General features: G+C 45.1%; 1 long non-coding RNA gene across 1 annotated transcript in view; it reads left to right on the top strand.

The window, feature by feature from the left end:
• The first annotated feature begins 2,671 nt into the window (after positions 1 to 2,671).
• Positions 2,672 to 18,388, top strand: part of LOC142592717 (uncharacterized) — a 37,585-nt gene continuing 21,868 nt past the window's right edge. The window contains exons 1-3 of the long non-coding RNA XR_012830785.1: positions 2,672 to 2,968; positions 9,034 to 9,152; positions 13,406 to 13,516. This is a non-coding gene — a long non-coding RNA (uncharacterized LOC142592717). The remainder of the gene's footprint in view (positions 2,969 to 9,033; positions 9,153 to 13,405; positions 13,517 to 18,388) is intronic.

Below are 18,388 nucleotides of genomic sequence, written 5' to 3'. Positions count from 1 at the left end.
GCGCTGGCTCGCCTGTAATCGAAAAACATCGGAAGGGTTTCACTACAGAAGAGCGCCTCTGCAACCTGCGAGAGGTTTCAGAAACGAGGCTGGTTGGCGACGATTTGGAGCGGAAGACCGCGAGCTCACGCTTCGTAACAATGACTCTAACCTTGTTCGAAAGGTGCAACACGCATCATCTCGGGCTACCGTTTCCGCTCGCCTTCAGTACGGAAAAATTACATCCACTAGCTATATATACATTAGCTATCATCATTGAGAAACATTATTTTGGCAATTTATCACTGGTATTCGCAACGTTTGCATTAAATATATTGCCTTTTAAGCAATACATTAAAGAATGGGGGATGAAACATACTTAAGGAAACTACCTAAGCTCAAAGTGAAAAATACTCATATTCTTTGATGAGAACGAGGAAAAAAATTAGGTTGCATGCATTTTCGTAATGGATTCATTAGGGCTTATCGCGAGTTACCTGAACAAACACCCTGCATACAATTAATCGAGAATGTCGAAAACGCGTCTGTTAAGGTAGCATGCTTTACACAAAGGAAATGTTACGGCCTCGGGCAAAGACAAATATTATTACTGACGCTTTCTAATACATACGGGGGGGATCCATTTTTCACAATGCCAAGCACGATTTCGTTAATATTGCACAATAAGTTGCACCAGGGCATGATGCATCCTTCTGGTGGCTCTCCGGGATCAGCGACGCTTGATTAATGTTTCGGGATGATAATTTGACGTTTTTGCAGTTCAGTTCATTATGGCTGCAATGATTTGTTTTCTCGCAGTAAAAGACTCCTTTTTCTTGAATTATGAATGTGGTTTGGAGGTGGGATATATCTTACATCGCTGGATTATTGATAGCACATTGATTGGGCATGTTCGCTGTTGGCCTGTTGGTTCTGAAAACAAGCAGCACCAGTAACGGGACAAGATAGTGGAACACAACAAAGCCTGATATCCTCGGCTGCTGTGCAACAAAGGAGGTGGCAGGTCAAACTGAAAGACATCACGGTGGGATCAGGCGTGGATGGAGCGTTTCCGGAATGTGAACGAGGATGCCGGGGGTTATTCTGCAAGTGCCCACCTAGTTGACAGGGCCATTTCTTCGGCTGCTGAGGCACTGGCTGGCTGGGGTTGCCTCTCTCCTCACCATTACCCCGGCCCAGCCCAGCCCACGAATCGGAACATCAGCAGCATATTGAATAAGCGTGTCCACTGAGTCGATGCTTACTGAATACCCCACCAAGTGTGCACCGTACCCAGGTCATCAGAGTTACGCTTCCTTCTCGTTGTTTTAGTCCGACAGCAATGCCATCCATTCACATAAAGCCGGGAAATGCAGACAAATGGTTTGTGTAGTCTCCTTTACATTGACATCGGGCTCCGATCAAGCCATTAAGGTTAACCAGCTTTACTCAAGCCAGAAATAACATTCATAGAAGCTTTCACCTTTGAATAATTGTGGCTTAGTAGTTTGTATTTAGTGTTTCAATACCTCTCTCTTCATTGCGTTCTTCGAATCACGCCATCTGATGTAAGAAGTCCCGCATGTTATCGGGATCAAATTCTGGCTTTAATCAAGCTATGTCGCTCTCTGTGTCTCTGACATTAAAGTGCAGTTACCTGGCATCTTTTACGTGAAAATAAATTTCCTTATTTGTAAAGTTCTGTATTCTTTAACCTAAGTGAACTCACCCATCATATAGTCCTTAAGTCAACTTTTTTTTGCTTTTCTTCTCGTTTCTGCCCGAGAACGGGTCTCACTGAACAAACCGTTGGGTATTTCTTTCATTTGTTTGTTTCTTTCTTTTCAACATCTGAAGTCAAGGCACAGAGCGTGTTTCCAAGCTCCCGTGAACACGGACATAATAAATTGAGTGCGAGTAGGCGATGCGGTGCTCATCACAGGCGAAGGAAGCCGAGAGAAACTTGCATTTTCGTGCTTAGTGGTCAAAGAATGTGCGTACTCGAAAACTTGAGAAATTGTCTTTACGAGATAATCTTTGCTTGCAGATGTTCACATTCAACTAGCAGCTACAGGAATTAAAGCAGCGTATTACTCTACAAAATATTTTCTAAAATTAAATCCACTATAATATTTTCTCGTTTCTCCATCATGTGGAAATCTGAAAAGACAAAAGATGTAATCTGCCGTTTCAATTGTTTACTTCCTTTGAAGTATTTTTGTAATATGAGCGAATCTTCAATGTGATTTTTAAAAAATAAACTGTCCGTAGTGTTTAAGTACACCCATATTGTATAGAATGTATGATGTAGGTTGTGTGCGTGTACTATTTGTAACGCCGCCTCTCTTTTGTTACCAGCTCTCTGCTGTACTGCTGTAGACTGCTCCTTTTGTTACGGGGGCAGAGACCTCGTCAGGCAATCATGCCTTTAGTCTCTGCCACCCGCAGGATGATGTGATTTTCCTGCAAATAAAAACTGACTGACTGACTGAGAAAATGAATTTGTTAAAACAATTAAATACATTGCTTGAATTCACTTCAAGCAATCGTCGCGCAAACGTAGCGCGAAATACGATACACGTCGTTGGTTTGTAAAGTAGGCACGTATATCAATATCGCACGTGTTTTATTCACGCACGTGTTTCCATTTACTGGTGCTACTACACCATGAGCATTCAAGTGATCAATTCAGTTCTTGGTACTACATGTTAAACATCTACCCAAACTACTGGCGCGATCAGTGCCTCTAGCAACATTACAGATCAATAATGAAAGTTTTCGATTGATTGTCGGCAATGAGTTCTCCATTAAAGGCGTCTGAAACGATCTTCTGTTCTCGCGGCAACATCCAGCTCATAATAATTTCGAATGTCGATCTCCTTTCGCCGTCCAGGCCTGCAAACTTCAGACTGCGTACTGGTCAACGCCGAGCTCAGTTGACCGTCATGCAAGAGCTTCTATGCAGGAGCATTCGCCACACAAACTGCAGGTACGGACATGGCGTATACACGGCTGATTTCAAGAATACTCGTTGCGTTGGGCTCCAAAACAGCCTAGAGGTAGTTGCAGTTCTAGCTGTGTGCCCATTTTAAGACGATCTGCAGGTCCACACACATTTCTTAGCTTTACCTAGAAAGGGACAACGGGGAGAACGAGAGACTTTGGAACGAAAATACGCACCAAATGAAGCATAGAACCGTCCGTTTAACTTAGCAGAGTACCATGCATTCCTGAACCGCTTTAATACCTCTGCTGCAAGATCTGCTCAAATCATTTATGGAATAATAACACTTACATCCAGGTAGCCCTTCTGTCTATTTTAAATGCCATATCATCATCAAAGTATACCCAACCTGCTTGGAAAGAGGCAGTAATAAACCCAATCCGCTAAGAAGCCAAGGATCTGTCTTTCGCCACCAGTTATACGCTTGTAGCACTGACTCGCTGCCTTTGCAGGTTCTTCGCAAAAATAGTAAATCGGCGTCAGCTGCATTTTTATCGGAACCACTAAGCTACTCAACCCATTCCAATTCACCCTCAGGGTGGGCGGATCGACAAATGGCTGTCCACTCCACTATAGGGAAAATATTGACGATGCCTTCATTTATAAACTAGGCTCATCCGTTTTTATAGACATGAGGAAAAGCTACGATACTTTATGGTGCTTCGGGAATTTTGCGATATCTGCCGACTCAGTGTGTCCGCGGCAGCATGTTGAACAACATGGAAAGGTACCTGTCTCATTGCGAATTCCGCATAAGACCTGGCGATGCTTCTTCTAGGCTATTCACCCAAGGGACTGGTGTATACCGATGAGGAATGCTTAGTTGTACACTATTTCTTATAAAAAAATGAATTCACTTTATACAGTCATTCCGGGCACAATGTTTTATGTACGAGTAGGTTTTAAATCATGCAGTATTGCCATCTGCAAACGACAGGTGCAGCATAGTTTACATAAATTGTCATGTGGTCAAATAAAATGAGTTTACTTAAACGCCTAAAAAAGTACTTGCGTAACCTTTGTAAAGAATAGAGGCGTGACGGCTGATAGTTGCTGCTGCCATGGAAGTGAAGCCATTTTCGTGCGAAAAACTCAGCAAGTATTGGAAACAAAGCTAGCACGAAGAAGCGTCCGCGCACACAATACCCTTACCGGTTGAATAGTGATAAATCTCCTGTCTGTGGCAATTGTGGCGAGACGCGGACGTTCCCACACGTCTTGTTGGGCTATGGGGACACAAGCAGTGAGAGAAAAAAGGACTGTCTTTATCCTGCTGATAGCAAATCCCACTACATCTGAAAATGCTTCTGGGCACAGAACTGCTGTTTCGACCGCAAAGCCGTTTTGAACCTTCCACACGCTGCAACCATTTTGCTAGTCGTAAAGCCGAAAGATTCCAAACATCTCATTGATGGCCGCTGTTAGGATATAACGCTTTTGTAGAGCGTATTCATCCATGCCCTTGCGTTCCAGGGTCCTGCTATTGACACTCATAGATTTTAGTATATGATCATTTTGTTGCAAATACTTTATTTCCATCGCACATCTCACACCTTACGCGTCAGAATAGTGGTTTTATTACACATAAATTTTGCACACTTTACAGCGAATGTATTTAGGCCTCTTTACACCCATGTTACGCTAACCTTTCGAAACTCAGTTCATGCACCATTGGCTGCTCGTCACCCAAGTCCTGGCGCTAATTGCAAAAAAAATACCATGAAGCATTCTCACAAATGCTTCACGAACGGCATCGCTACTTCACAGCTTCCTAAACTGGTGATCGGTTTCTGTGGTTTATTGTACCAAAATAATGCAGTCGGTATATGAGAGGGTCCGGCCAGGTTTAGGACGCAGATACGTGCAGAATGCGGCATTTCCTATGGAAATCTTGCAAGTTGAATTCATTGAATACTTTTAAACTAAATGGCTAAGCAGCAATTGATTAGACTAAGTAGGGATTACAGTGCATACTGAATACGGAGCCACCTGCTCCCTATTAATGTCCAACGGGGTTTTTTAGCGGAAAGAGCAGCGCTGGTGCCCCCTCTCCACCTTCTTAGCTGACTCACTGCGTCAACATTTAGGATTACCTCATCTCTCTCCGCACCCCCAGTCTCGGTCGTCTTCTTCCTTATCTTCACGGAGGTTCCGCTTCAGGCACTTCGCACATGTTAAAAGACAACATAGCCTTCACTTAGACATGGGAGGGGAAGGGGGTTGCGTCTACAAATACAATGTGTCGCTTGGAAGACATCTGCACATGATCTTGTGCCGCAATAATGAACTTAAATGAGTGGCTGGCACTGAAACTTTCTGCGCTTACCAATGCATTCAAGTTTACGGACGCGGTTGGTTTTGTGAACACGGGTGCATCTTTAGAAAATCCTTTTATTGCTGAGCAGATTCATGCAGGTGTGCTCATGTAGTCCTCGACACACCGATAACTAGGAGGCCTTGCGAATAGCAGCAAACAAAGCTGGCAACGCACATGGGCTTGTCCGCTAGATTAAGCTCTGTTTTTAATGCATCAGCATTCTTTGGCGAGCACCCTTGTCCAACATGCCAAACTGCACACGAAAACCGTAATGCCTAGTATCTGCACAAACTTGCGTTATTTGGAAGGTTAAGATTTTTTATCGTTATGATAATGATTATGTAGATTATTTGTGCATTATAAGCGACAATAAACAATTTAAAATATTGATCAGAGGCAATACCCATAGTGATATTTGAGGTTCCATTTAGAATACATGGGGAATATTACAGTAGGCGTGGTCCAAATAAAATTTTGCGGTGGATCCAGTTGAAATTTTTGATTGGGTTGACCTGAAATTTACCGATGGGCCAGCCGAAATTTGGTGTTCGGCCAATTAAAATTTGGGTGTGGGAGAACGAAAATTGCGGTGAGTCAATTTTAATTTTTTGGGTGGGGCAACTTGAAGTTGCATGGCGGACCAAATAAATTTGAGGGTGGCCCAACCTAATTTTGCAGCTGGGTCAACTTGAAATTTGGGTGTGGCGGCGGGCCAACTAAATTCGGGCTTGGGCTGATTTAAATTTCGTTATGGGCCAAGTTAAATTGAGGGTTGCGACAACTTGAAATTTTAAAATCCCCGACCTGAAATTTGGGAGTGGGCCAACTAGAATTTAGGGGTGGGTCTACTAGAAAACTGGGGATGGGAGAACTTGAAACATAGGGGCTTGGTAACTTGAAACTGGGACGTGGGCCTACCTAAATATATGGCTGGGCCAAATTAAGTTTAGGGTTTGCTCAAATTGAAATTTGGGGGTGGGTTAGTTGAAATTCGACGCGGACCAGTTTACAATTTGGCGGTGTACGCCAAATCGAAATTTTGGTGTGAGTCAACTTCCAAATCAGCGGTGGGCCCACTTAAATTTGGTCGTGGGCCAACTTAAATTTGCGGGTAGGACAAATTAAATTTGCGGGTGGGCCAACTTCAAATTTTGGGGGCGGCGAATTTAGGGATGAGCCAAGTAAAATTTAGCGCTGGGCCAAAATTAAATTCAAGTGCGGCGGCATATAAACGTATAGTGGACAAAATTAAATTTGGCGGCGGCCAAACTGAAATTAGGGGGTACGCTTCCGCATACTTATACAACTCCAGTGGAGTTCCTACATACTTCTTTTACTCCAGCGAACTTTCCCTGCATGATACAAGAATTTCGGCTGGTACCAGACCGTAGACTTCAGTTCATATGACTATTAAAAGAGTCAACTAAACGTAGACAAATATAACTTCAGTTGCCGTTTCATGTGTGCAGTTCACCGTCGGCAGAAAGTAACCCACCTGCAACTAATTTACAGCGAACTACCACATTGCGCGAAAATGCATGTTATAATAAGTGCAGTAATTGAAACACTTACGCAAACAAGTGTTGCAGCTTCCAAGTTGCACCCCTATGAAATAAAGGAACTTGCAAAGGTGCTTCGTTAAAATTCGGATGCAGGTTATAAGGAACAGAAAATCGTTATTAAGGATGACCTCTGTCACACAGGTCTGTGTCATTGCCATATCATAGCATATTAGTGCTTCACTGCTCTATCACCCTCAACGGAAGATGAGCACGCAAGTGTAAGGCAGCTCACAGGTGAAATTAAACGTAATTAGATGTTTCAAATGCAGTGGCCCACCGTAGCATTCGAAAACAAGTCACGGTACGACTCCCCGTTCCTGCTCATAATGAATTCAATGTATTCCGCAATGTTACAGACACCATAGATACGATGACGTCTGATACACAAATGTTTGTGGGCGTGCTATGACGTTCAATATAAGCTGCAACACACGAGCGGTTGCTTCCGCGACGCTATCGATAAATAGGTAAAGTGGGTGTCGCCACTTGATCAATGCGCCTACCCCCTCCTTTCCGTCGTCTGCTTTCTTCGCAGAGAAATAATAACCTAGGCTACTGAGAAGCTACTGCTCCATCGCACAATAAAAAAACAAGGAAAACAAGAATAGTTACCGCGCACGGCAGCGTGCCCCTTAACGAAACAAGCAGCGCTAAGCAATCGAGACTTTAGGGCTGCTCTGCTGGTCACTGTATTATCGCTGTGCGAACAAAGCACAGAACGTCAAACACGCGGGTATGCGCATATCTAAAATGGAGAAACGCTAGGATCTGGTGGATTGCGTCTGCGCATTGACCAACAATTTTTCATACGTGGGCCGATCCCCAACTTAGTGCAATACCGGGCCAACCCACGGCGGTGGTGCAGTTGCCTATTCAAGAGACCACACACACAGCTTCAGTAGTCTTCCTTCTTCACAGAGGGGAAGGGCGCTGAGATTTTTGGTGCTGAGGCCCTAGCTCACATGCTGGAGGTTATATTGAGTGCCATAGTACGTTTACAAAAAGCGTTCAGAAGAATTTAGGTACACCAGTGTGGTCACAATAAAAATACTCTTAATTAGGCAAAGGTAATTTTATGTAAAAACGGGGTAGAGGAGTGCCCTGATCTCGCATCGTCCTTGGGGTTTCCATAATTTCCGAAAACGCTGGACTCATTTCAATGCCGATCTTTAGGGCATCCATTTCGTAGGAATTTCGCCGTATTTCTGAAATTTCTGCACAATCTTCGAAGCTTACATAGGAAGTTTCATTGGATTTTCCGTTCCGTCTTTTCACCCATCCACTTTTCATACAAAGTCTTGGTTGCACTAAGACTGCACGCATGCGATTCCATCTTGTCATACAGCCACCTGCTCCCTAGTAATGTCCAACGGGGTTCTTTAGCGGAAAAAGCAGCGCTGGTGCCCCCTCTCCACCTTCTTAGCTGGCTCACTGCGTCAACTTTTAGGATATGCCTCGAATCATATAAGCACTCCGACGACATGAGAAGGTGCATCTCCAAAAAGTATGGCCAGTCATGGGAAGAGGACTCGCAACGATGCTCTGTATGATGCATACCTTTGTAGTTGGAGCCAAGGCCATGCATCTCATGCATGCATTGTGTCTCAATCTAAAGTCTCTTCTTGGATTTGTTTCCCTTGTGATATTTTTTCATTTTAATAATTTTTCCTGCTTCACGTTGTCATACACAATTCTTCATGCAAGGGCACGTCCTTGCCAACATCGTTTATGTTCTGCGCATGTGGCTCATTGCGACTAAGAATACTGAGACGAAGATATAAAAATAGGCAGCGGCAAAGTATAGTTTATATGTTACCTTCTATGACAGAAATATAAGTGTGCTACTGCTACGCAAAAAAAATGAATCTACGGTTTTCTATCATAGGCACGAAACAAGTAGGTAAAGTACAAAAAAGAAAGGGCGATAGCTTGAGAAAGCGTGCGATCAATAGTGTAATATTTGATGCAAACGTGGCGTCATTTACTATTTGCCCTGTGCTAGGCTTACTTATCTTTCTTTTACTTTTCACGGCGCAAAAGTTCAAGCAACTATGCTCTTCTAGTTCCCAGTTTACTCAGGTGTCTTCACCTGTGTTCACAAGTTCCAATAGTCTACCTTACGGATCTATTCCTTATTAACTGACCACTTTGTTCTGTGTCCAACTTTGCAGCCAGGCTGCCCGCTCTCAACAGGCATAAGCCCATCCAGGTGGAAATTGTAGAAATTCAGCAACAACCTGAAATGCTCAGAAAATCTTTCCTAGCCCTGGACGTCTCCCTCAGTATGCGAGTAAGTGTTTCTTCTTTTTGCGCTCTTTGTTAACAGTAACCCTCACGAATGTTGCATTAGTCGACGGAATTATATTAGAAATGTTCACGCGGCATATCTTCTTAAACGATCACTGAGCCCACATTGCAATATATACCTAACACACTCAAGAACAAGGTCTAATACGTAGACAAGATTATTGTGCCATCTTGTAGCGTCAGTACATATAAGAACCATGCTTGTGCAACCGAGCTGACAAACAGCCACGCAGAACAGTACATAGTAGCATTTAGGCCGCACTGCTAGGCAATTTTATATTTTTAAGCGTTATGAGAGTATTGTCTGAACAGAAAATACTGCCGGCCTCCCGACGTCAAAAGTGCATAAAAAACTAAGACCACCATTTTCGGATAGTGACCCACAATTTTCTTCTTTGTTAATGCTTGCGGCGAGCCGTAGTAACGTGATTTTGCCCAGGAATTCACCCCAGGAGCAGCAAAGATGTCTGTAGTGGAAAAAGAAAATTCTACCACAAGCGAAAAAAAAATAATGTAACAGTTTCCTTTCCCCTTCCGGCAAGGTCTCGCGCTCACACCTACTATGGTTGTGACAAAAATTCAAAAACATCATCGAGGCTGGCAGAAAGGCTAGCCTGTCCTTTATTCGATGGCGCAAAAGAACGTGCCGATACAGCGCACTTACTAGACCAGTGTGTCTAACGATAAGATATCCTAATGAGGCACTTTCCTCAAGCACACTTCTTCACCGAGTGGTTAGATTGGCCTGCCACAATATGTGTGAAGGCTTGAACCTATCTCGCTCACCTCTTATGTTACGGAGTCCTCCCCGTATTTTATGCGCTGTCAGATGGGACCCCAAAGCAGGTCGTCCTGCAACCCATTAAAAAGTTCTTTCATAGCCACCCCATCACCAATAGTCCTTATGTAAAACTAAACCTGCCATGGTTTTGAGCAGACATCACACAGCTTTTCCAGCAGCATTTTCTAGCTGTAATGTTACACGAGCATTTTTACTGCGTATGTTAAGGGGCCATGGTATGATTAGGAAAATGACGTGAAAGCATCCACCAACACATTGTCAAGGCGGATGGAACGTGCGCCTAAACGATGGCACACATCCTTCCCTTATTCTATGCCAATAGAAACACAAACGCGCACGCACGTTAGGCGGGTGAAGGTTAAATAACCGCAAAACACTGCCACCAGGAATCGAACCGGTGACCTTGCTTAGCAGTAGTACGCGGGATACTTACCGGAGCTGTCTGAACGTTGCATAGCCAGTGAGGGCCCACAAAAGGTCCCCGTTCAGGTATTCGCATAATGTTGCGCTTTGTACGTTCAGTATGTTACGTGAACTTTTCTAAACAACTGTTTAGGCTGGCGGATTGGTGGAATGTGAATTCACTGGAGAAAGGAAAGGTACTCACTACTACATGCTTTTTGAATTTTTTCCACGTCAACATATGGTTCACATTATAATATTTAAAACTTATGCCAAACTTCTGTAGATCTTACCATTGTTAATGCGCAAGCATTCTTTGGGGAGTACTCAAACTCTGTCAGGCCGAACTACCGGCGAAAAGTGTAATGAATTGTATCTGCACAAAAGAATATTGGAGAATGCTTAGGCTTGTCTTTTAAGAGTGGAACTCGATAGCAGTAAATGATCTATGACAGGTTCTCGCGCTTCCCGGCAACTCCAGTTTATGTAACAGTGTTTTTTTTTCCGGGAAGCGCTACCGGCGAGGGCTGTGCATGAATGCGAGCTTTCCGATAGAGACGGGGCCTCTTGCGTGGGTCGATCTCTGTTACTGTTTCGCACTTTTAATATTTAAGTCTAAGAAGATTCAAGACAGAAGGCACAGGCTGTCGGCGTTCATGGCATTTGTTTGAGGCCTAGCATTCTCAAAATTCTAAGGAATTAGTTTGTCAACAATGTAGGACAAGGAAACTGCAACATTCCTACTGGAATAGTGTGGCGATACGACGTGCATATATCGCATGACATATAGCAAGACCTAGCTTATACATATGCCTCAATTTATAAAGAAATATTCGCTCACGGACAAATCCACCGATAGCTACACCGACGCCATCGTTTCCGCTACAAGAATCCGTTAATATCAAAAAAACATCCTATTTCTGGAAAAACGAATATTATATAACTTCACATCAAAGTAGCAGTGTGGGATTAGCAGGTGCTGGCATTGGTTTAGTCTCAAGGCCCCGGGGCTCTTCAAATAAAGGGAGGGCGTCGGGCCTCGCAATACCATTTGGCAGGTCTTATACCGGAACACTTTGTTTGAAATAAGGCAAATTCATTCCATCACCGCTCCCTAAACACTACCTATATACCTCTGTAATCTGACCACTTTCTCATTAGCGGCGCCAAACAAGGTTGTCGTAAAATGCAATGACATCGCTTGAGGTTGTGCCGAGAAATGCACACTCATAAATTCGTCGTTACTTGGGAAACAATTCCGCACACCTTCTAAGCCACGAAGGTGCTCGTAATTTACCAAAGCAAGTCAATTGTTCTAAATCTTCGTAGACGGTTGTGCATCCGTGTTTAAAAGTATCACATTTTTATTGTGTTTTTCTCCGCCTATGTAGTTCTGTCACGCCATATAAGCTACAACCAAGGCAAGGATGCGGACTCAGCTTGCGTTAAGCTAAGATTTCGACATATTCATTGTGCCTGTAGAAACCGTCTGTTATGGGGGCCCCTCCCATCTATCACGCTAGTTTCTTTATTTATCATTCATTTTCTCAGCTCTTGAATCTGCATCACCACGTTTAGTTGAGCACTTGTGCGTTACTGCTTCGCAGTTGATTCACTCGAAGGTAGTTAGAGTATGGGAGCAAGAATTATTTTTTCCCAGTACTACTGCTGGTCTCAGTGCCGAAGTGTCTTTTTATTGGCTTTCATTGTAAAAGAGAACGTTAAAAAGGTACATATTGAAGCAGTCGCTGTCAACGAAGCAAGACAATGACTCTTTGCATGCTTTCATGAAAAAGCGGTGAACCGCGCGCTGGCAGTAAAATCTTTCACGAGATACCTATAATAATTGACATTCAAAAAGACGCGTCGCACAGTTAACGCCCTTAAGCTTGAGTCATTGTTCAAGCAAATGCATTTTTCGCCATCGCATACACATTTAAAGAAAGACCTCATATATGTTAATGAAATTCATAACCATATGTGAACAAAGAGATTGCCGGCGACAAAGTTTGCATCCATGGGCGCTATAACGTAAAACTATCCCGAACATTTCTATTCCAATTCTGCAGTCAGCCTTCCGCGATTGGTCAAAAACTTTTTTGGGCCACCCCCACTTCAACTGTAGGTCACGCGACGTCACGAAAACCGCGATAGCTCCCCGTCTGATATGACGTCTACACACTGATTATGCATGATTTGACCGAACAAAAGAAATATAGTTATTTCTGATTCGACGACTTTTCGGCACTAGCCTCGGCTATTGGTCAAAAGTTTTCGGGAAGCACCCACTTCACCTGCCTGTCACGAGACGTCACAAAACTGCAAAAGCTCACCGCGTCAGAGTGACGTGTACGCGTCAAAGATGCATTAATATGCCGAACAAAACTGAATTTCCACTTCAGCGTGCTCCTCGCCTCTTGTCAGCCAATTAGATAAAACAAGCCCCTCAGTGTAGGCAATGTTAGTTGTTTTTCAAGCAAACAAAAGTAACCTATGAACTAGGAGAGCGTTTGATTGGTCTGCTTAGACAACCCTACGGGCGACCACCCGATGCTTGCGTCAGCGGTTACGCAAATTTGACGTCAGAAAATTGGAATAGAAACATATTGGAATAGTTTTACGTTATAGGGCCCCATGATTAACAAGGCAACCGCAGTTTCCACAACATAAAAAAGTGCATTTCAAAACAAAACAGTGCCGTAAGAAGTGACATCTGCATTTCATTTATTAACACATTAGAGATAAGTCTTATTTAGTGTAAAATCACTTTGGGTATACTACACAACCTTCCCGTAGAAAAAAAAACAGTTTTATTATAATACATTCTCAACTGGCACCCAAACTGGGGAATGTCTGCTGTCTCGAGTTAAAGCGCCTGCAAGATCCTAAAACTTTTTCAATTTATTTTTCGTGGTATTATGTGTCAGTTGGGATCTCAATGAATTACATCGACTGCAACAAACCAACATGGGCTAGTGGGAAGTAACAAAAACAAAGGCCTAATAACATTGTGTGCTATTCTTCTTTCTTAGGCACAGCTACAACAAACAGCGTGGCTCCTACACATGTGCACTGTGTGACGCCGAGCTAAACAGAGCACCGGAGAAGCTTCAACACAGAAGTATTCGCCAAATAAACTGCAGGTACGAACATCGTGTATTAAGCTCAATGCGCAAGTCATCGTCGCCTACTCGATTAGCTTGGTGGATCAGTCAAGTTTACTTTGTAAACGCATAGTTTTCCATTCGCTCATTTTCGTGAAGTGGTACAACAGAAAGAAATACTATTAACGTATACTCGCACGCTCGTGCGTCTTGTATAGCACCTTCCGTTTTAGAATTTCGTCCAGCGCATAGCCTTGAGCACATAAGGGGAAACACCGATTTAATTTCGAAGAAATATTTACTCGTGATGTGTAAAGTTCAATGAAACCATATTTTACTTAAAACAGGCAACTCTCCCTGTGATGTTTAGCGGCACTGAAGACTTTGCGTTGGAAATGTTTGTTTAGCATCTTCAGCGCTTTGAAAATAACTTTTTTCCTCTTTTTATATTACTCAATGGGAAGCCTTGTTTTCATAATGTTTAACATAAAGCAGCGCAGAGTGCTTCCTCTTATAAGCAACAAAAAGTATCCTGACTGCATTAAATTCTTTTTGTTGAAGTCATATGCACGTTTACGGTCCTACTCCTACAAAACGCAACAGTATTACTTACTTAGTTATCCTTTTACTACACGACATTGCCGTCCCACATCACGTGATAGTGCGGTCTACCTCGCCCCTGCTGCTGGAATGACACTGCGTCAAAAGGCGACTTCCGCAATTCGCCAGTCGGCATCAGTCCGAGGGAAGGAAATACGACAACAGCGTTACGTTAGGTTTTTGCGACACAGAGCGGTTGGACAGATCTGCACTTTGCTGGGCTGCGCACGTAATCGTTTCTATTGAATTAAAAATTTACCTAAACTATTTAATTACGAAGGACTCTTGAAGAACCTCTCTATAAACATTTTGATGTCGCATAGGGCCGGAAGATATTGTAGAATTTAAAGGAAAGCATTCAGTCTACCCGTGCTGTTAGTGTCAGTACAAAGCCTGGGCAGTTTAGCTACGAGTAAAATGCGAGACAACGCGCCTAGTGCATTGCCAAGTCACGCAAGTACTTGTGATCAACATCTCGCAAAATATTATGACACGCTGACGAAGATGTTTTAATCATCGTCGGAAGAAGACGATATTCTGGGCTTCGCGCGCTGGCTACCATCTTGTCAACTGATGCAATTATTGTAACTATTCTGTAAATACACGTCTGACTGTTTTTAACAACGTAACGCTTTTGGTGGAGGTTGCGGGATCATTATCAAGACTGATTTACGCAGCGGGCGCTCCTTGTCTATATCTACAATGCCAGCTCAAGGCGAGGATGCTTCGGGCGCGTCGGCACCCACGCCCACCGTCATTCTAGCCCAGCCCCGCGACCCAGGAACCTTTTCTGGCACCGACGACACTGATGGTGAAGACTGGCTTCAACTATATGAGCGGGTGAGCGCCAGCAACCACTGGGACCAGACCATCATGCTCGCGAATCTGATATTTTACCGAGTGCGCATGGCAAGCGTCTGGTTTCAGACCCACGAGGAGGAGCCTACAAGCTCTGGCATTTGTAAACAGAGACTCAGATTTGTTTGGCAAGCCAGTTGGACGTCATCGCACCGCCAAAAAAGACTCGCTTCGCGTGTCCAGTCGTGCGCCGAATCCTATCTCACTGACATCCAGGACGTGTTCGCTCTGTGCCGCCAAGTGGATCCGAAGGTGTCCGAACCAGATAAGGTTACGCATGTCATTAAGGGCATAGCAGATGATGCCTTCCATCTCCTTGTCTTCAAGAATTCTTCCATTGTGCAAGTCATCATTACCGAATGCCGGCGGTTTGAGTAAGCCAAGAGTCGCCGCATTGCCCAGCCATTTTTCTGCTTTCCAACACGGCTGCTACGTCCACCTGCGAAGACCTCCGCAGTCCGCCCACACCCAATCGCTCTGATCACATCCTCCATGTCATCCGACGTGAAATAGAAGCCGCATCTCCTGTCACGACCCCAACCCAAGGCCCCGACAATTGCCAGGCGACAGTCTCATTGATGCAGTCTTTCGTGCGCCAAGAATTGGCCAACGTTGGCTTGACCAACATCTGCTCAGTTAATCGGCCTGACTACACTCCGTCCAGCACTGTCATACGCACCCACAGCCTGAATGCCCCACCGCGGTATCGCAACCCGGCCGAATGGCGTACTCCAGACGACTGGCATATATGATTCACTTGTGGCCGTATCGGCCATATTTCCCGTCACTGCCAGTCTTCGTGGAATTCGACCCCCTGGTCCTACCACCCATCCCACGGCCTTCATGCTGCTTCCTGGTTCGCCCCGCAAACGCAGTCAGCAAATTCTGGCGACACCTCATCCTACCCGCTCTAGCCGCTTTCCTTCGCCACGTCGCCGCTTCTCCCGATCGTCCCCATCTCGCCAATCACCGTCCGCTAGTTCCTTCCGGCGCACCCTAGCGGAAAACTAATGGGGGCAGCACCTGGAGGTGATGCTGCCAAACCGACCCGACGCAACAATCCTTTTTTTTTCCTTGCCGACACATCGGAACCTCATTAACGTGAATGTGGATGTTGTACCTGTTACGGCTCTGATTGACGCTGGTGCGCACGTGTCTGTGATGAATGCTCAGCTTCGGAATCGTCTCAAGGAAGTCGTCACTCCTGCCCCTTCACCTGTGGTCCAAGTCGCCCACTGTGGAACACCTGCCGTTATTGGCATGTGTCCGGCTCGCGCGAGTGTCACCGGACATCATACTTCTGTTTTATTTTATGTACTAGAGCACTGCCCTCACGAGCTCATCCTGGGCCTTGACTTTCTGTCTACACATTCTGCTTTGGTAGACTGTTCTGTTGGTGTTGTGTAACTCACTCTACCTGCTGCTAATAACCCTCCCTATAGTGTTCAGATACGGCTAAGTTCCACAGAGCATATTCGCCTCCCTCACGGTGCAGTTACCTACATAGGTGTCTCCCCCGTTCCGCCTGTCTCAGACGGTGACTACATCGTATCTCTTAATCCGAATGTCCTGCTCTCGCATAACGTCGCTTTCCCTCACACCGTAGTTACCATTTCGGACAACACATCCTGCCTTCTGTTTGTGAAGTTTGGACTCTGTACACAAGTACTCCTGCGCCAAATATCCCTAGCGCAAATAACGCCAGCCAAAGAGTACCACATTTCGGCTTTAACTTGTGAAAGCTCCTCGTGTTAAACTCTTGCTTCACCCCCTGTCCCTTCAGATTTGAATGCCCTAACAAAAATGATTGTTCCGGCCTTCCTCCCCAGCGTGCTCAAGAACTACGTTGTCTCCTTGCCTCATACTTGGGCATATTCGACCTCAGAGAACGCCCTCTAGGACAAACATCTGTCGTACAACATCGAATAAACACCGGTGATGCAAGCCCCATCCATCGGCGACCCTACCACGTCTCGCAAACTGAGCGACATATTATCGAACACGAAGTTGACAAGATGCTTTCACGAGACAACATCGAGCCTTTTTGCAGCCCATGGGCATCCCCTGTTGTACTAGTTGAAAAGGACAACAGCTGGCGATTTTGCGTCGATTATCGACACCTCAACAAGGTAACAAAGAAAGACGTCTATCCGCTACCCTAATTGACGATGCCCTGGATTGCCTGCATGGAGCACAATATTTTTCGTCCATCGACCTTCGCTCCGGCTACTGGCAAATTGTCGTCATGACATGGAACGCGAGAAGACAGCTTTTATTACTCCCAATGGCTTATATCAGTTCAAAGTGATGCCTTTCGGTTTAGGTAATGCCCCGGCCACATTTGAACGATTGATGGACGCCATCCAACACGATTTCAAGTGGTCCATCTCCCTCTGTTACCTGGACGACGTGATCATTTTTTCTCCGACTGTTGCGACACACCTCGAGCGCCTGTCGACGATCCTATCTGTTTTCATCTGGCGAGGCTACAACTAAATTTGTCCAAGAGCCACTTCGGTCGTCGCGAAATTTTTGTGCTCGGGCATTTCGTTGATTCTTCTGGTGCACGCCCTGATTACGATAAAATACGGGCAGTCAAAGACTTTCCCGTGCCAACATGGGCCAAGGATGTTCGCAGCTTCTTGGGCCTTTGCTCCTACTTCCATCGGTTTGTCGGAAATTTCGCAAATGTTGCGCGCCCTCTCAGTCAGCTCCTCAAGAAAGACGCTGCATTTATTGGAGGCCCTGAGGAAGCTGGTACTTTCACTGAGCTGATTGGGCTGCTTACATCCCCGCCCATTCTCGCTCACTTTGACGCGTCAGCTCCAACAGAAGTCCGTACCGATGCCAGTGGCCAAGGTATTGGAGCTATCTTGGCACAGAAATAACAAGGGCGAGAACGTGTTATTGCCTACGCCAGCCGTGTTCTTTCCTCTGCGGAGAGCAATTATTCTATCACCGAACCGTGTCTGGCTCTCGTTCGGGCAGTGGGTAAATTGCGCCCGTATTTCTACGGCCGCAAATTCGCAGTCATCACTGATCAACACGCTCTGTGTTGGCCTTCGTCCCTCAAAGACCCTTCAGGGCGCCTTGGCTGTTGGGCGGTGCGGTTCCAAGAATACAACTATTCCGTTGTATACAATACTGGCCGGTTACATCAAGATGCGGACTGCTTGTCGCGCCATCCTGTCGACCCTCCTGACGTTTCTGCGGCCGGCATACCTGTCACCGTTCTCTGTCTGGCTGCTTTTCGCGACATTGGAGCCGAACAACGTCGGGACCCTTCCTTGCAACACCTTATTGAACGGCTCACTTGAACGACGCCCGATACGCCCGATCCTTTCCTTCGAATGTTTCAACTTCAAGATGGTATATTGTACCGCTCTAAGATGCCCCCGGACGGCCCTGCGCGACTTTTTGTTGTGCCTGAGCATCTGCGTCAGACTCTTATCG

The sequence above is a fragment of the Dermacentor variabilis genome, chromosome 9, assembly GCF_050947875.1.
Source record: "Dermacentor variabilis isolate Ectoservices chromosome 9, ASM5094787v1, whole genome shotgun sequence".
Taxonomy (NCBI): Eukaryota; Metazoa; Arthropoda; class Arachnida; order Ixodida; family Ixodidae; genus Dermacentor; species Dermacentor variabilis.
This window is presented reverse-complemented; position numbering and strand designations above follow the sequence as displayed.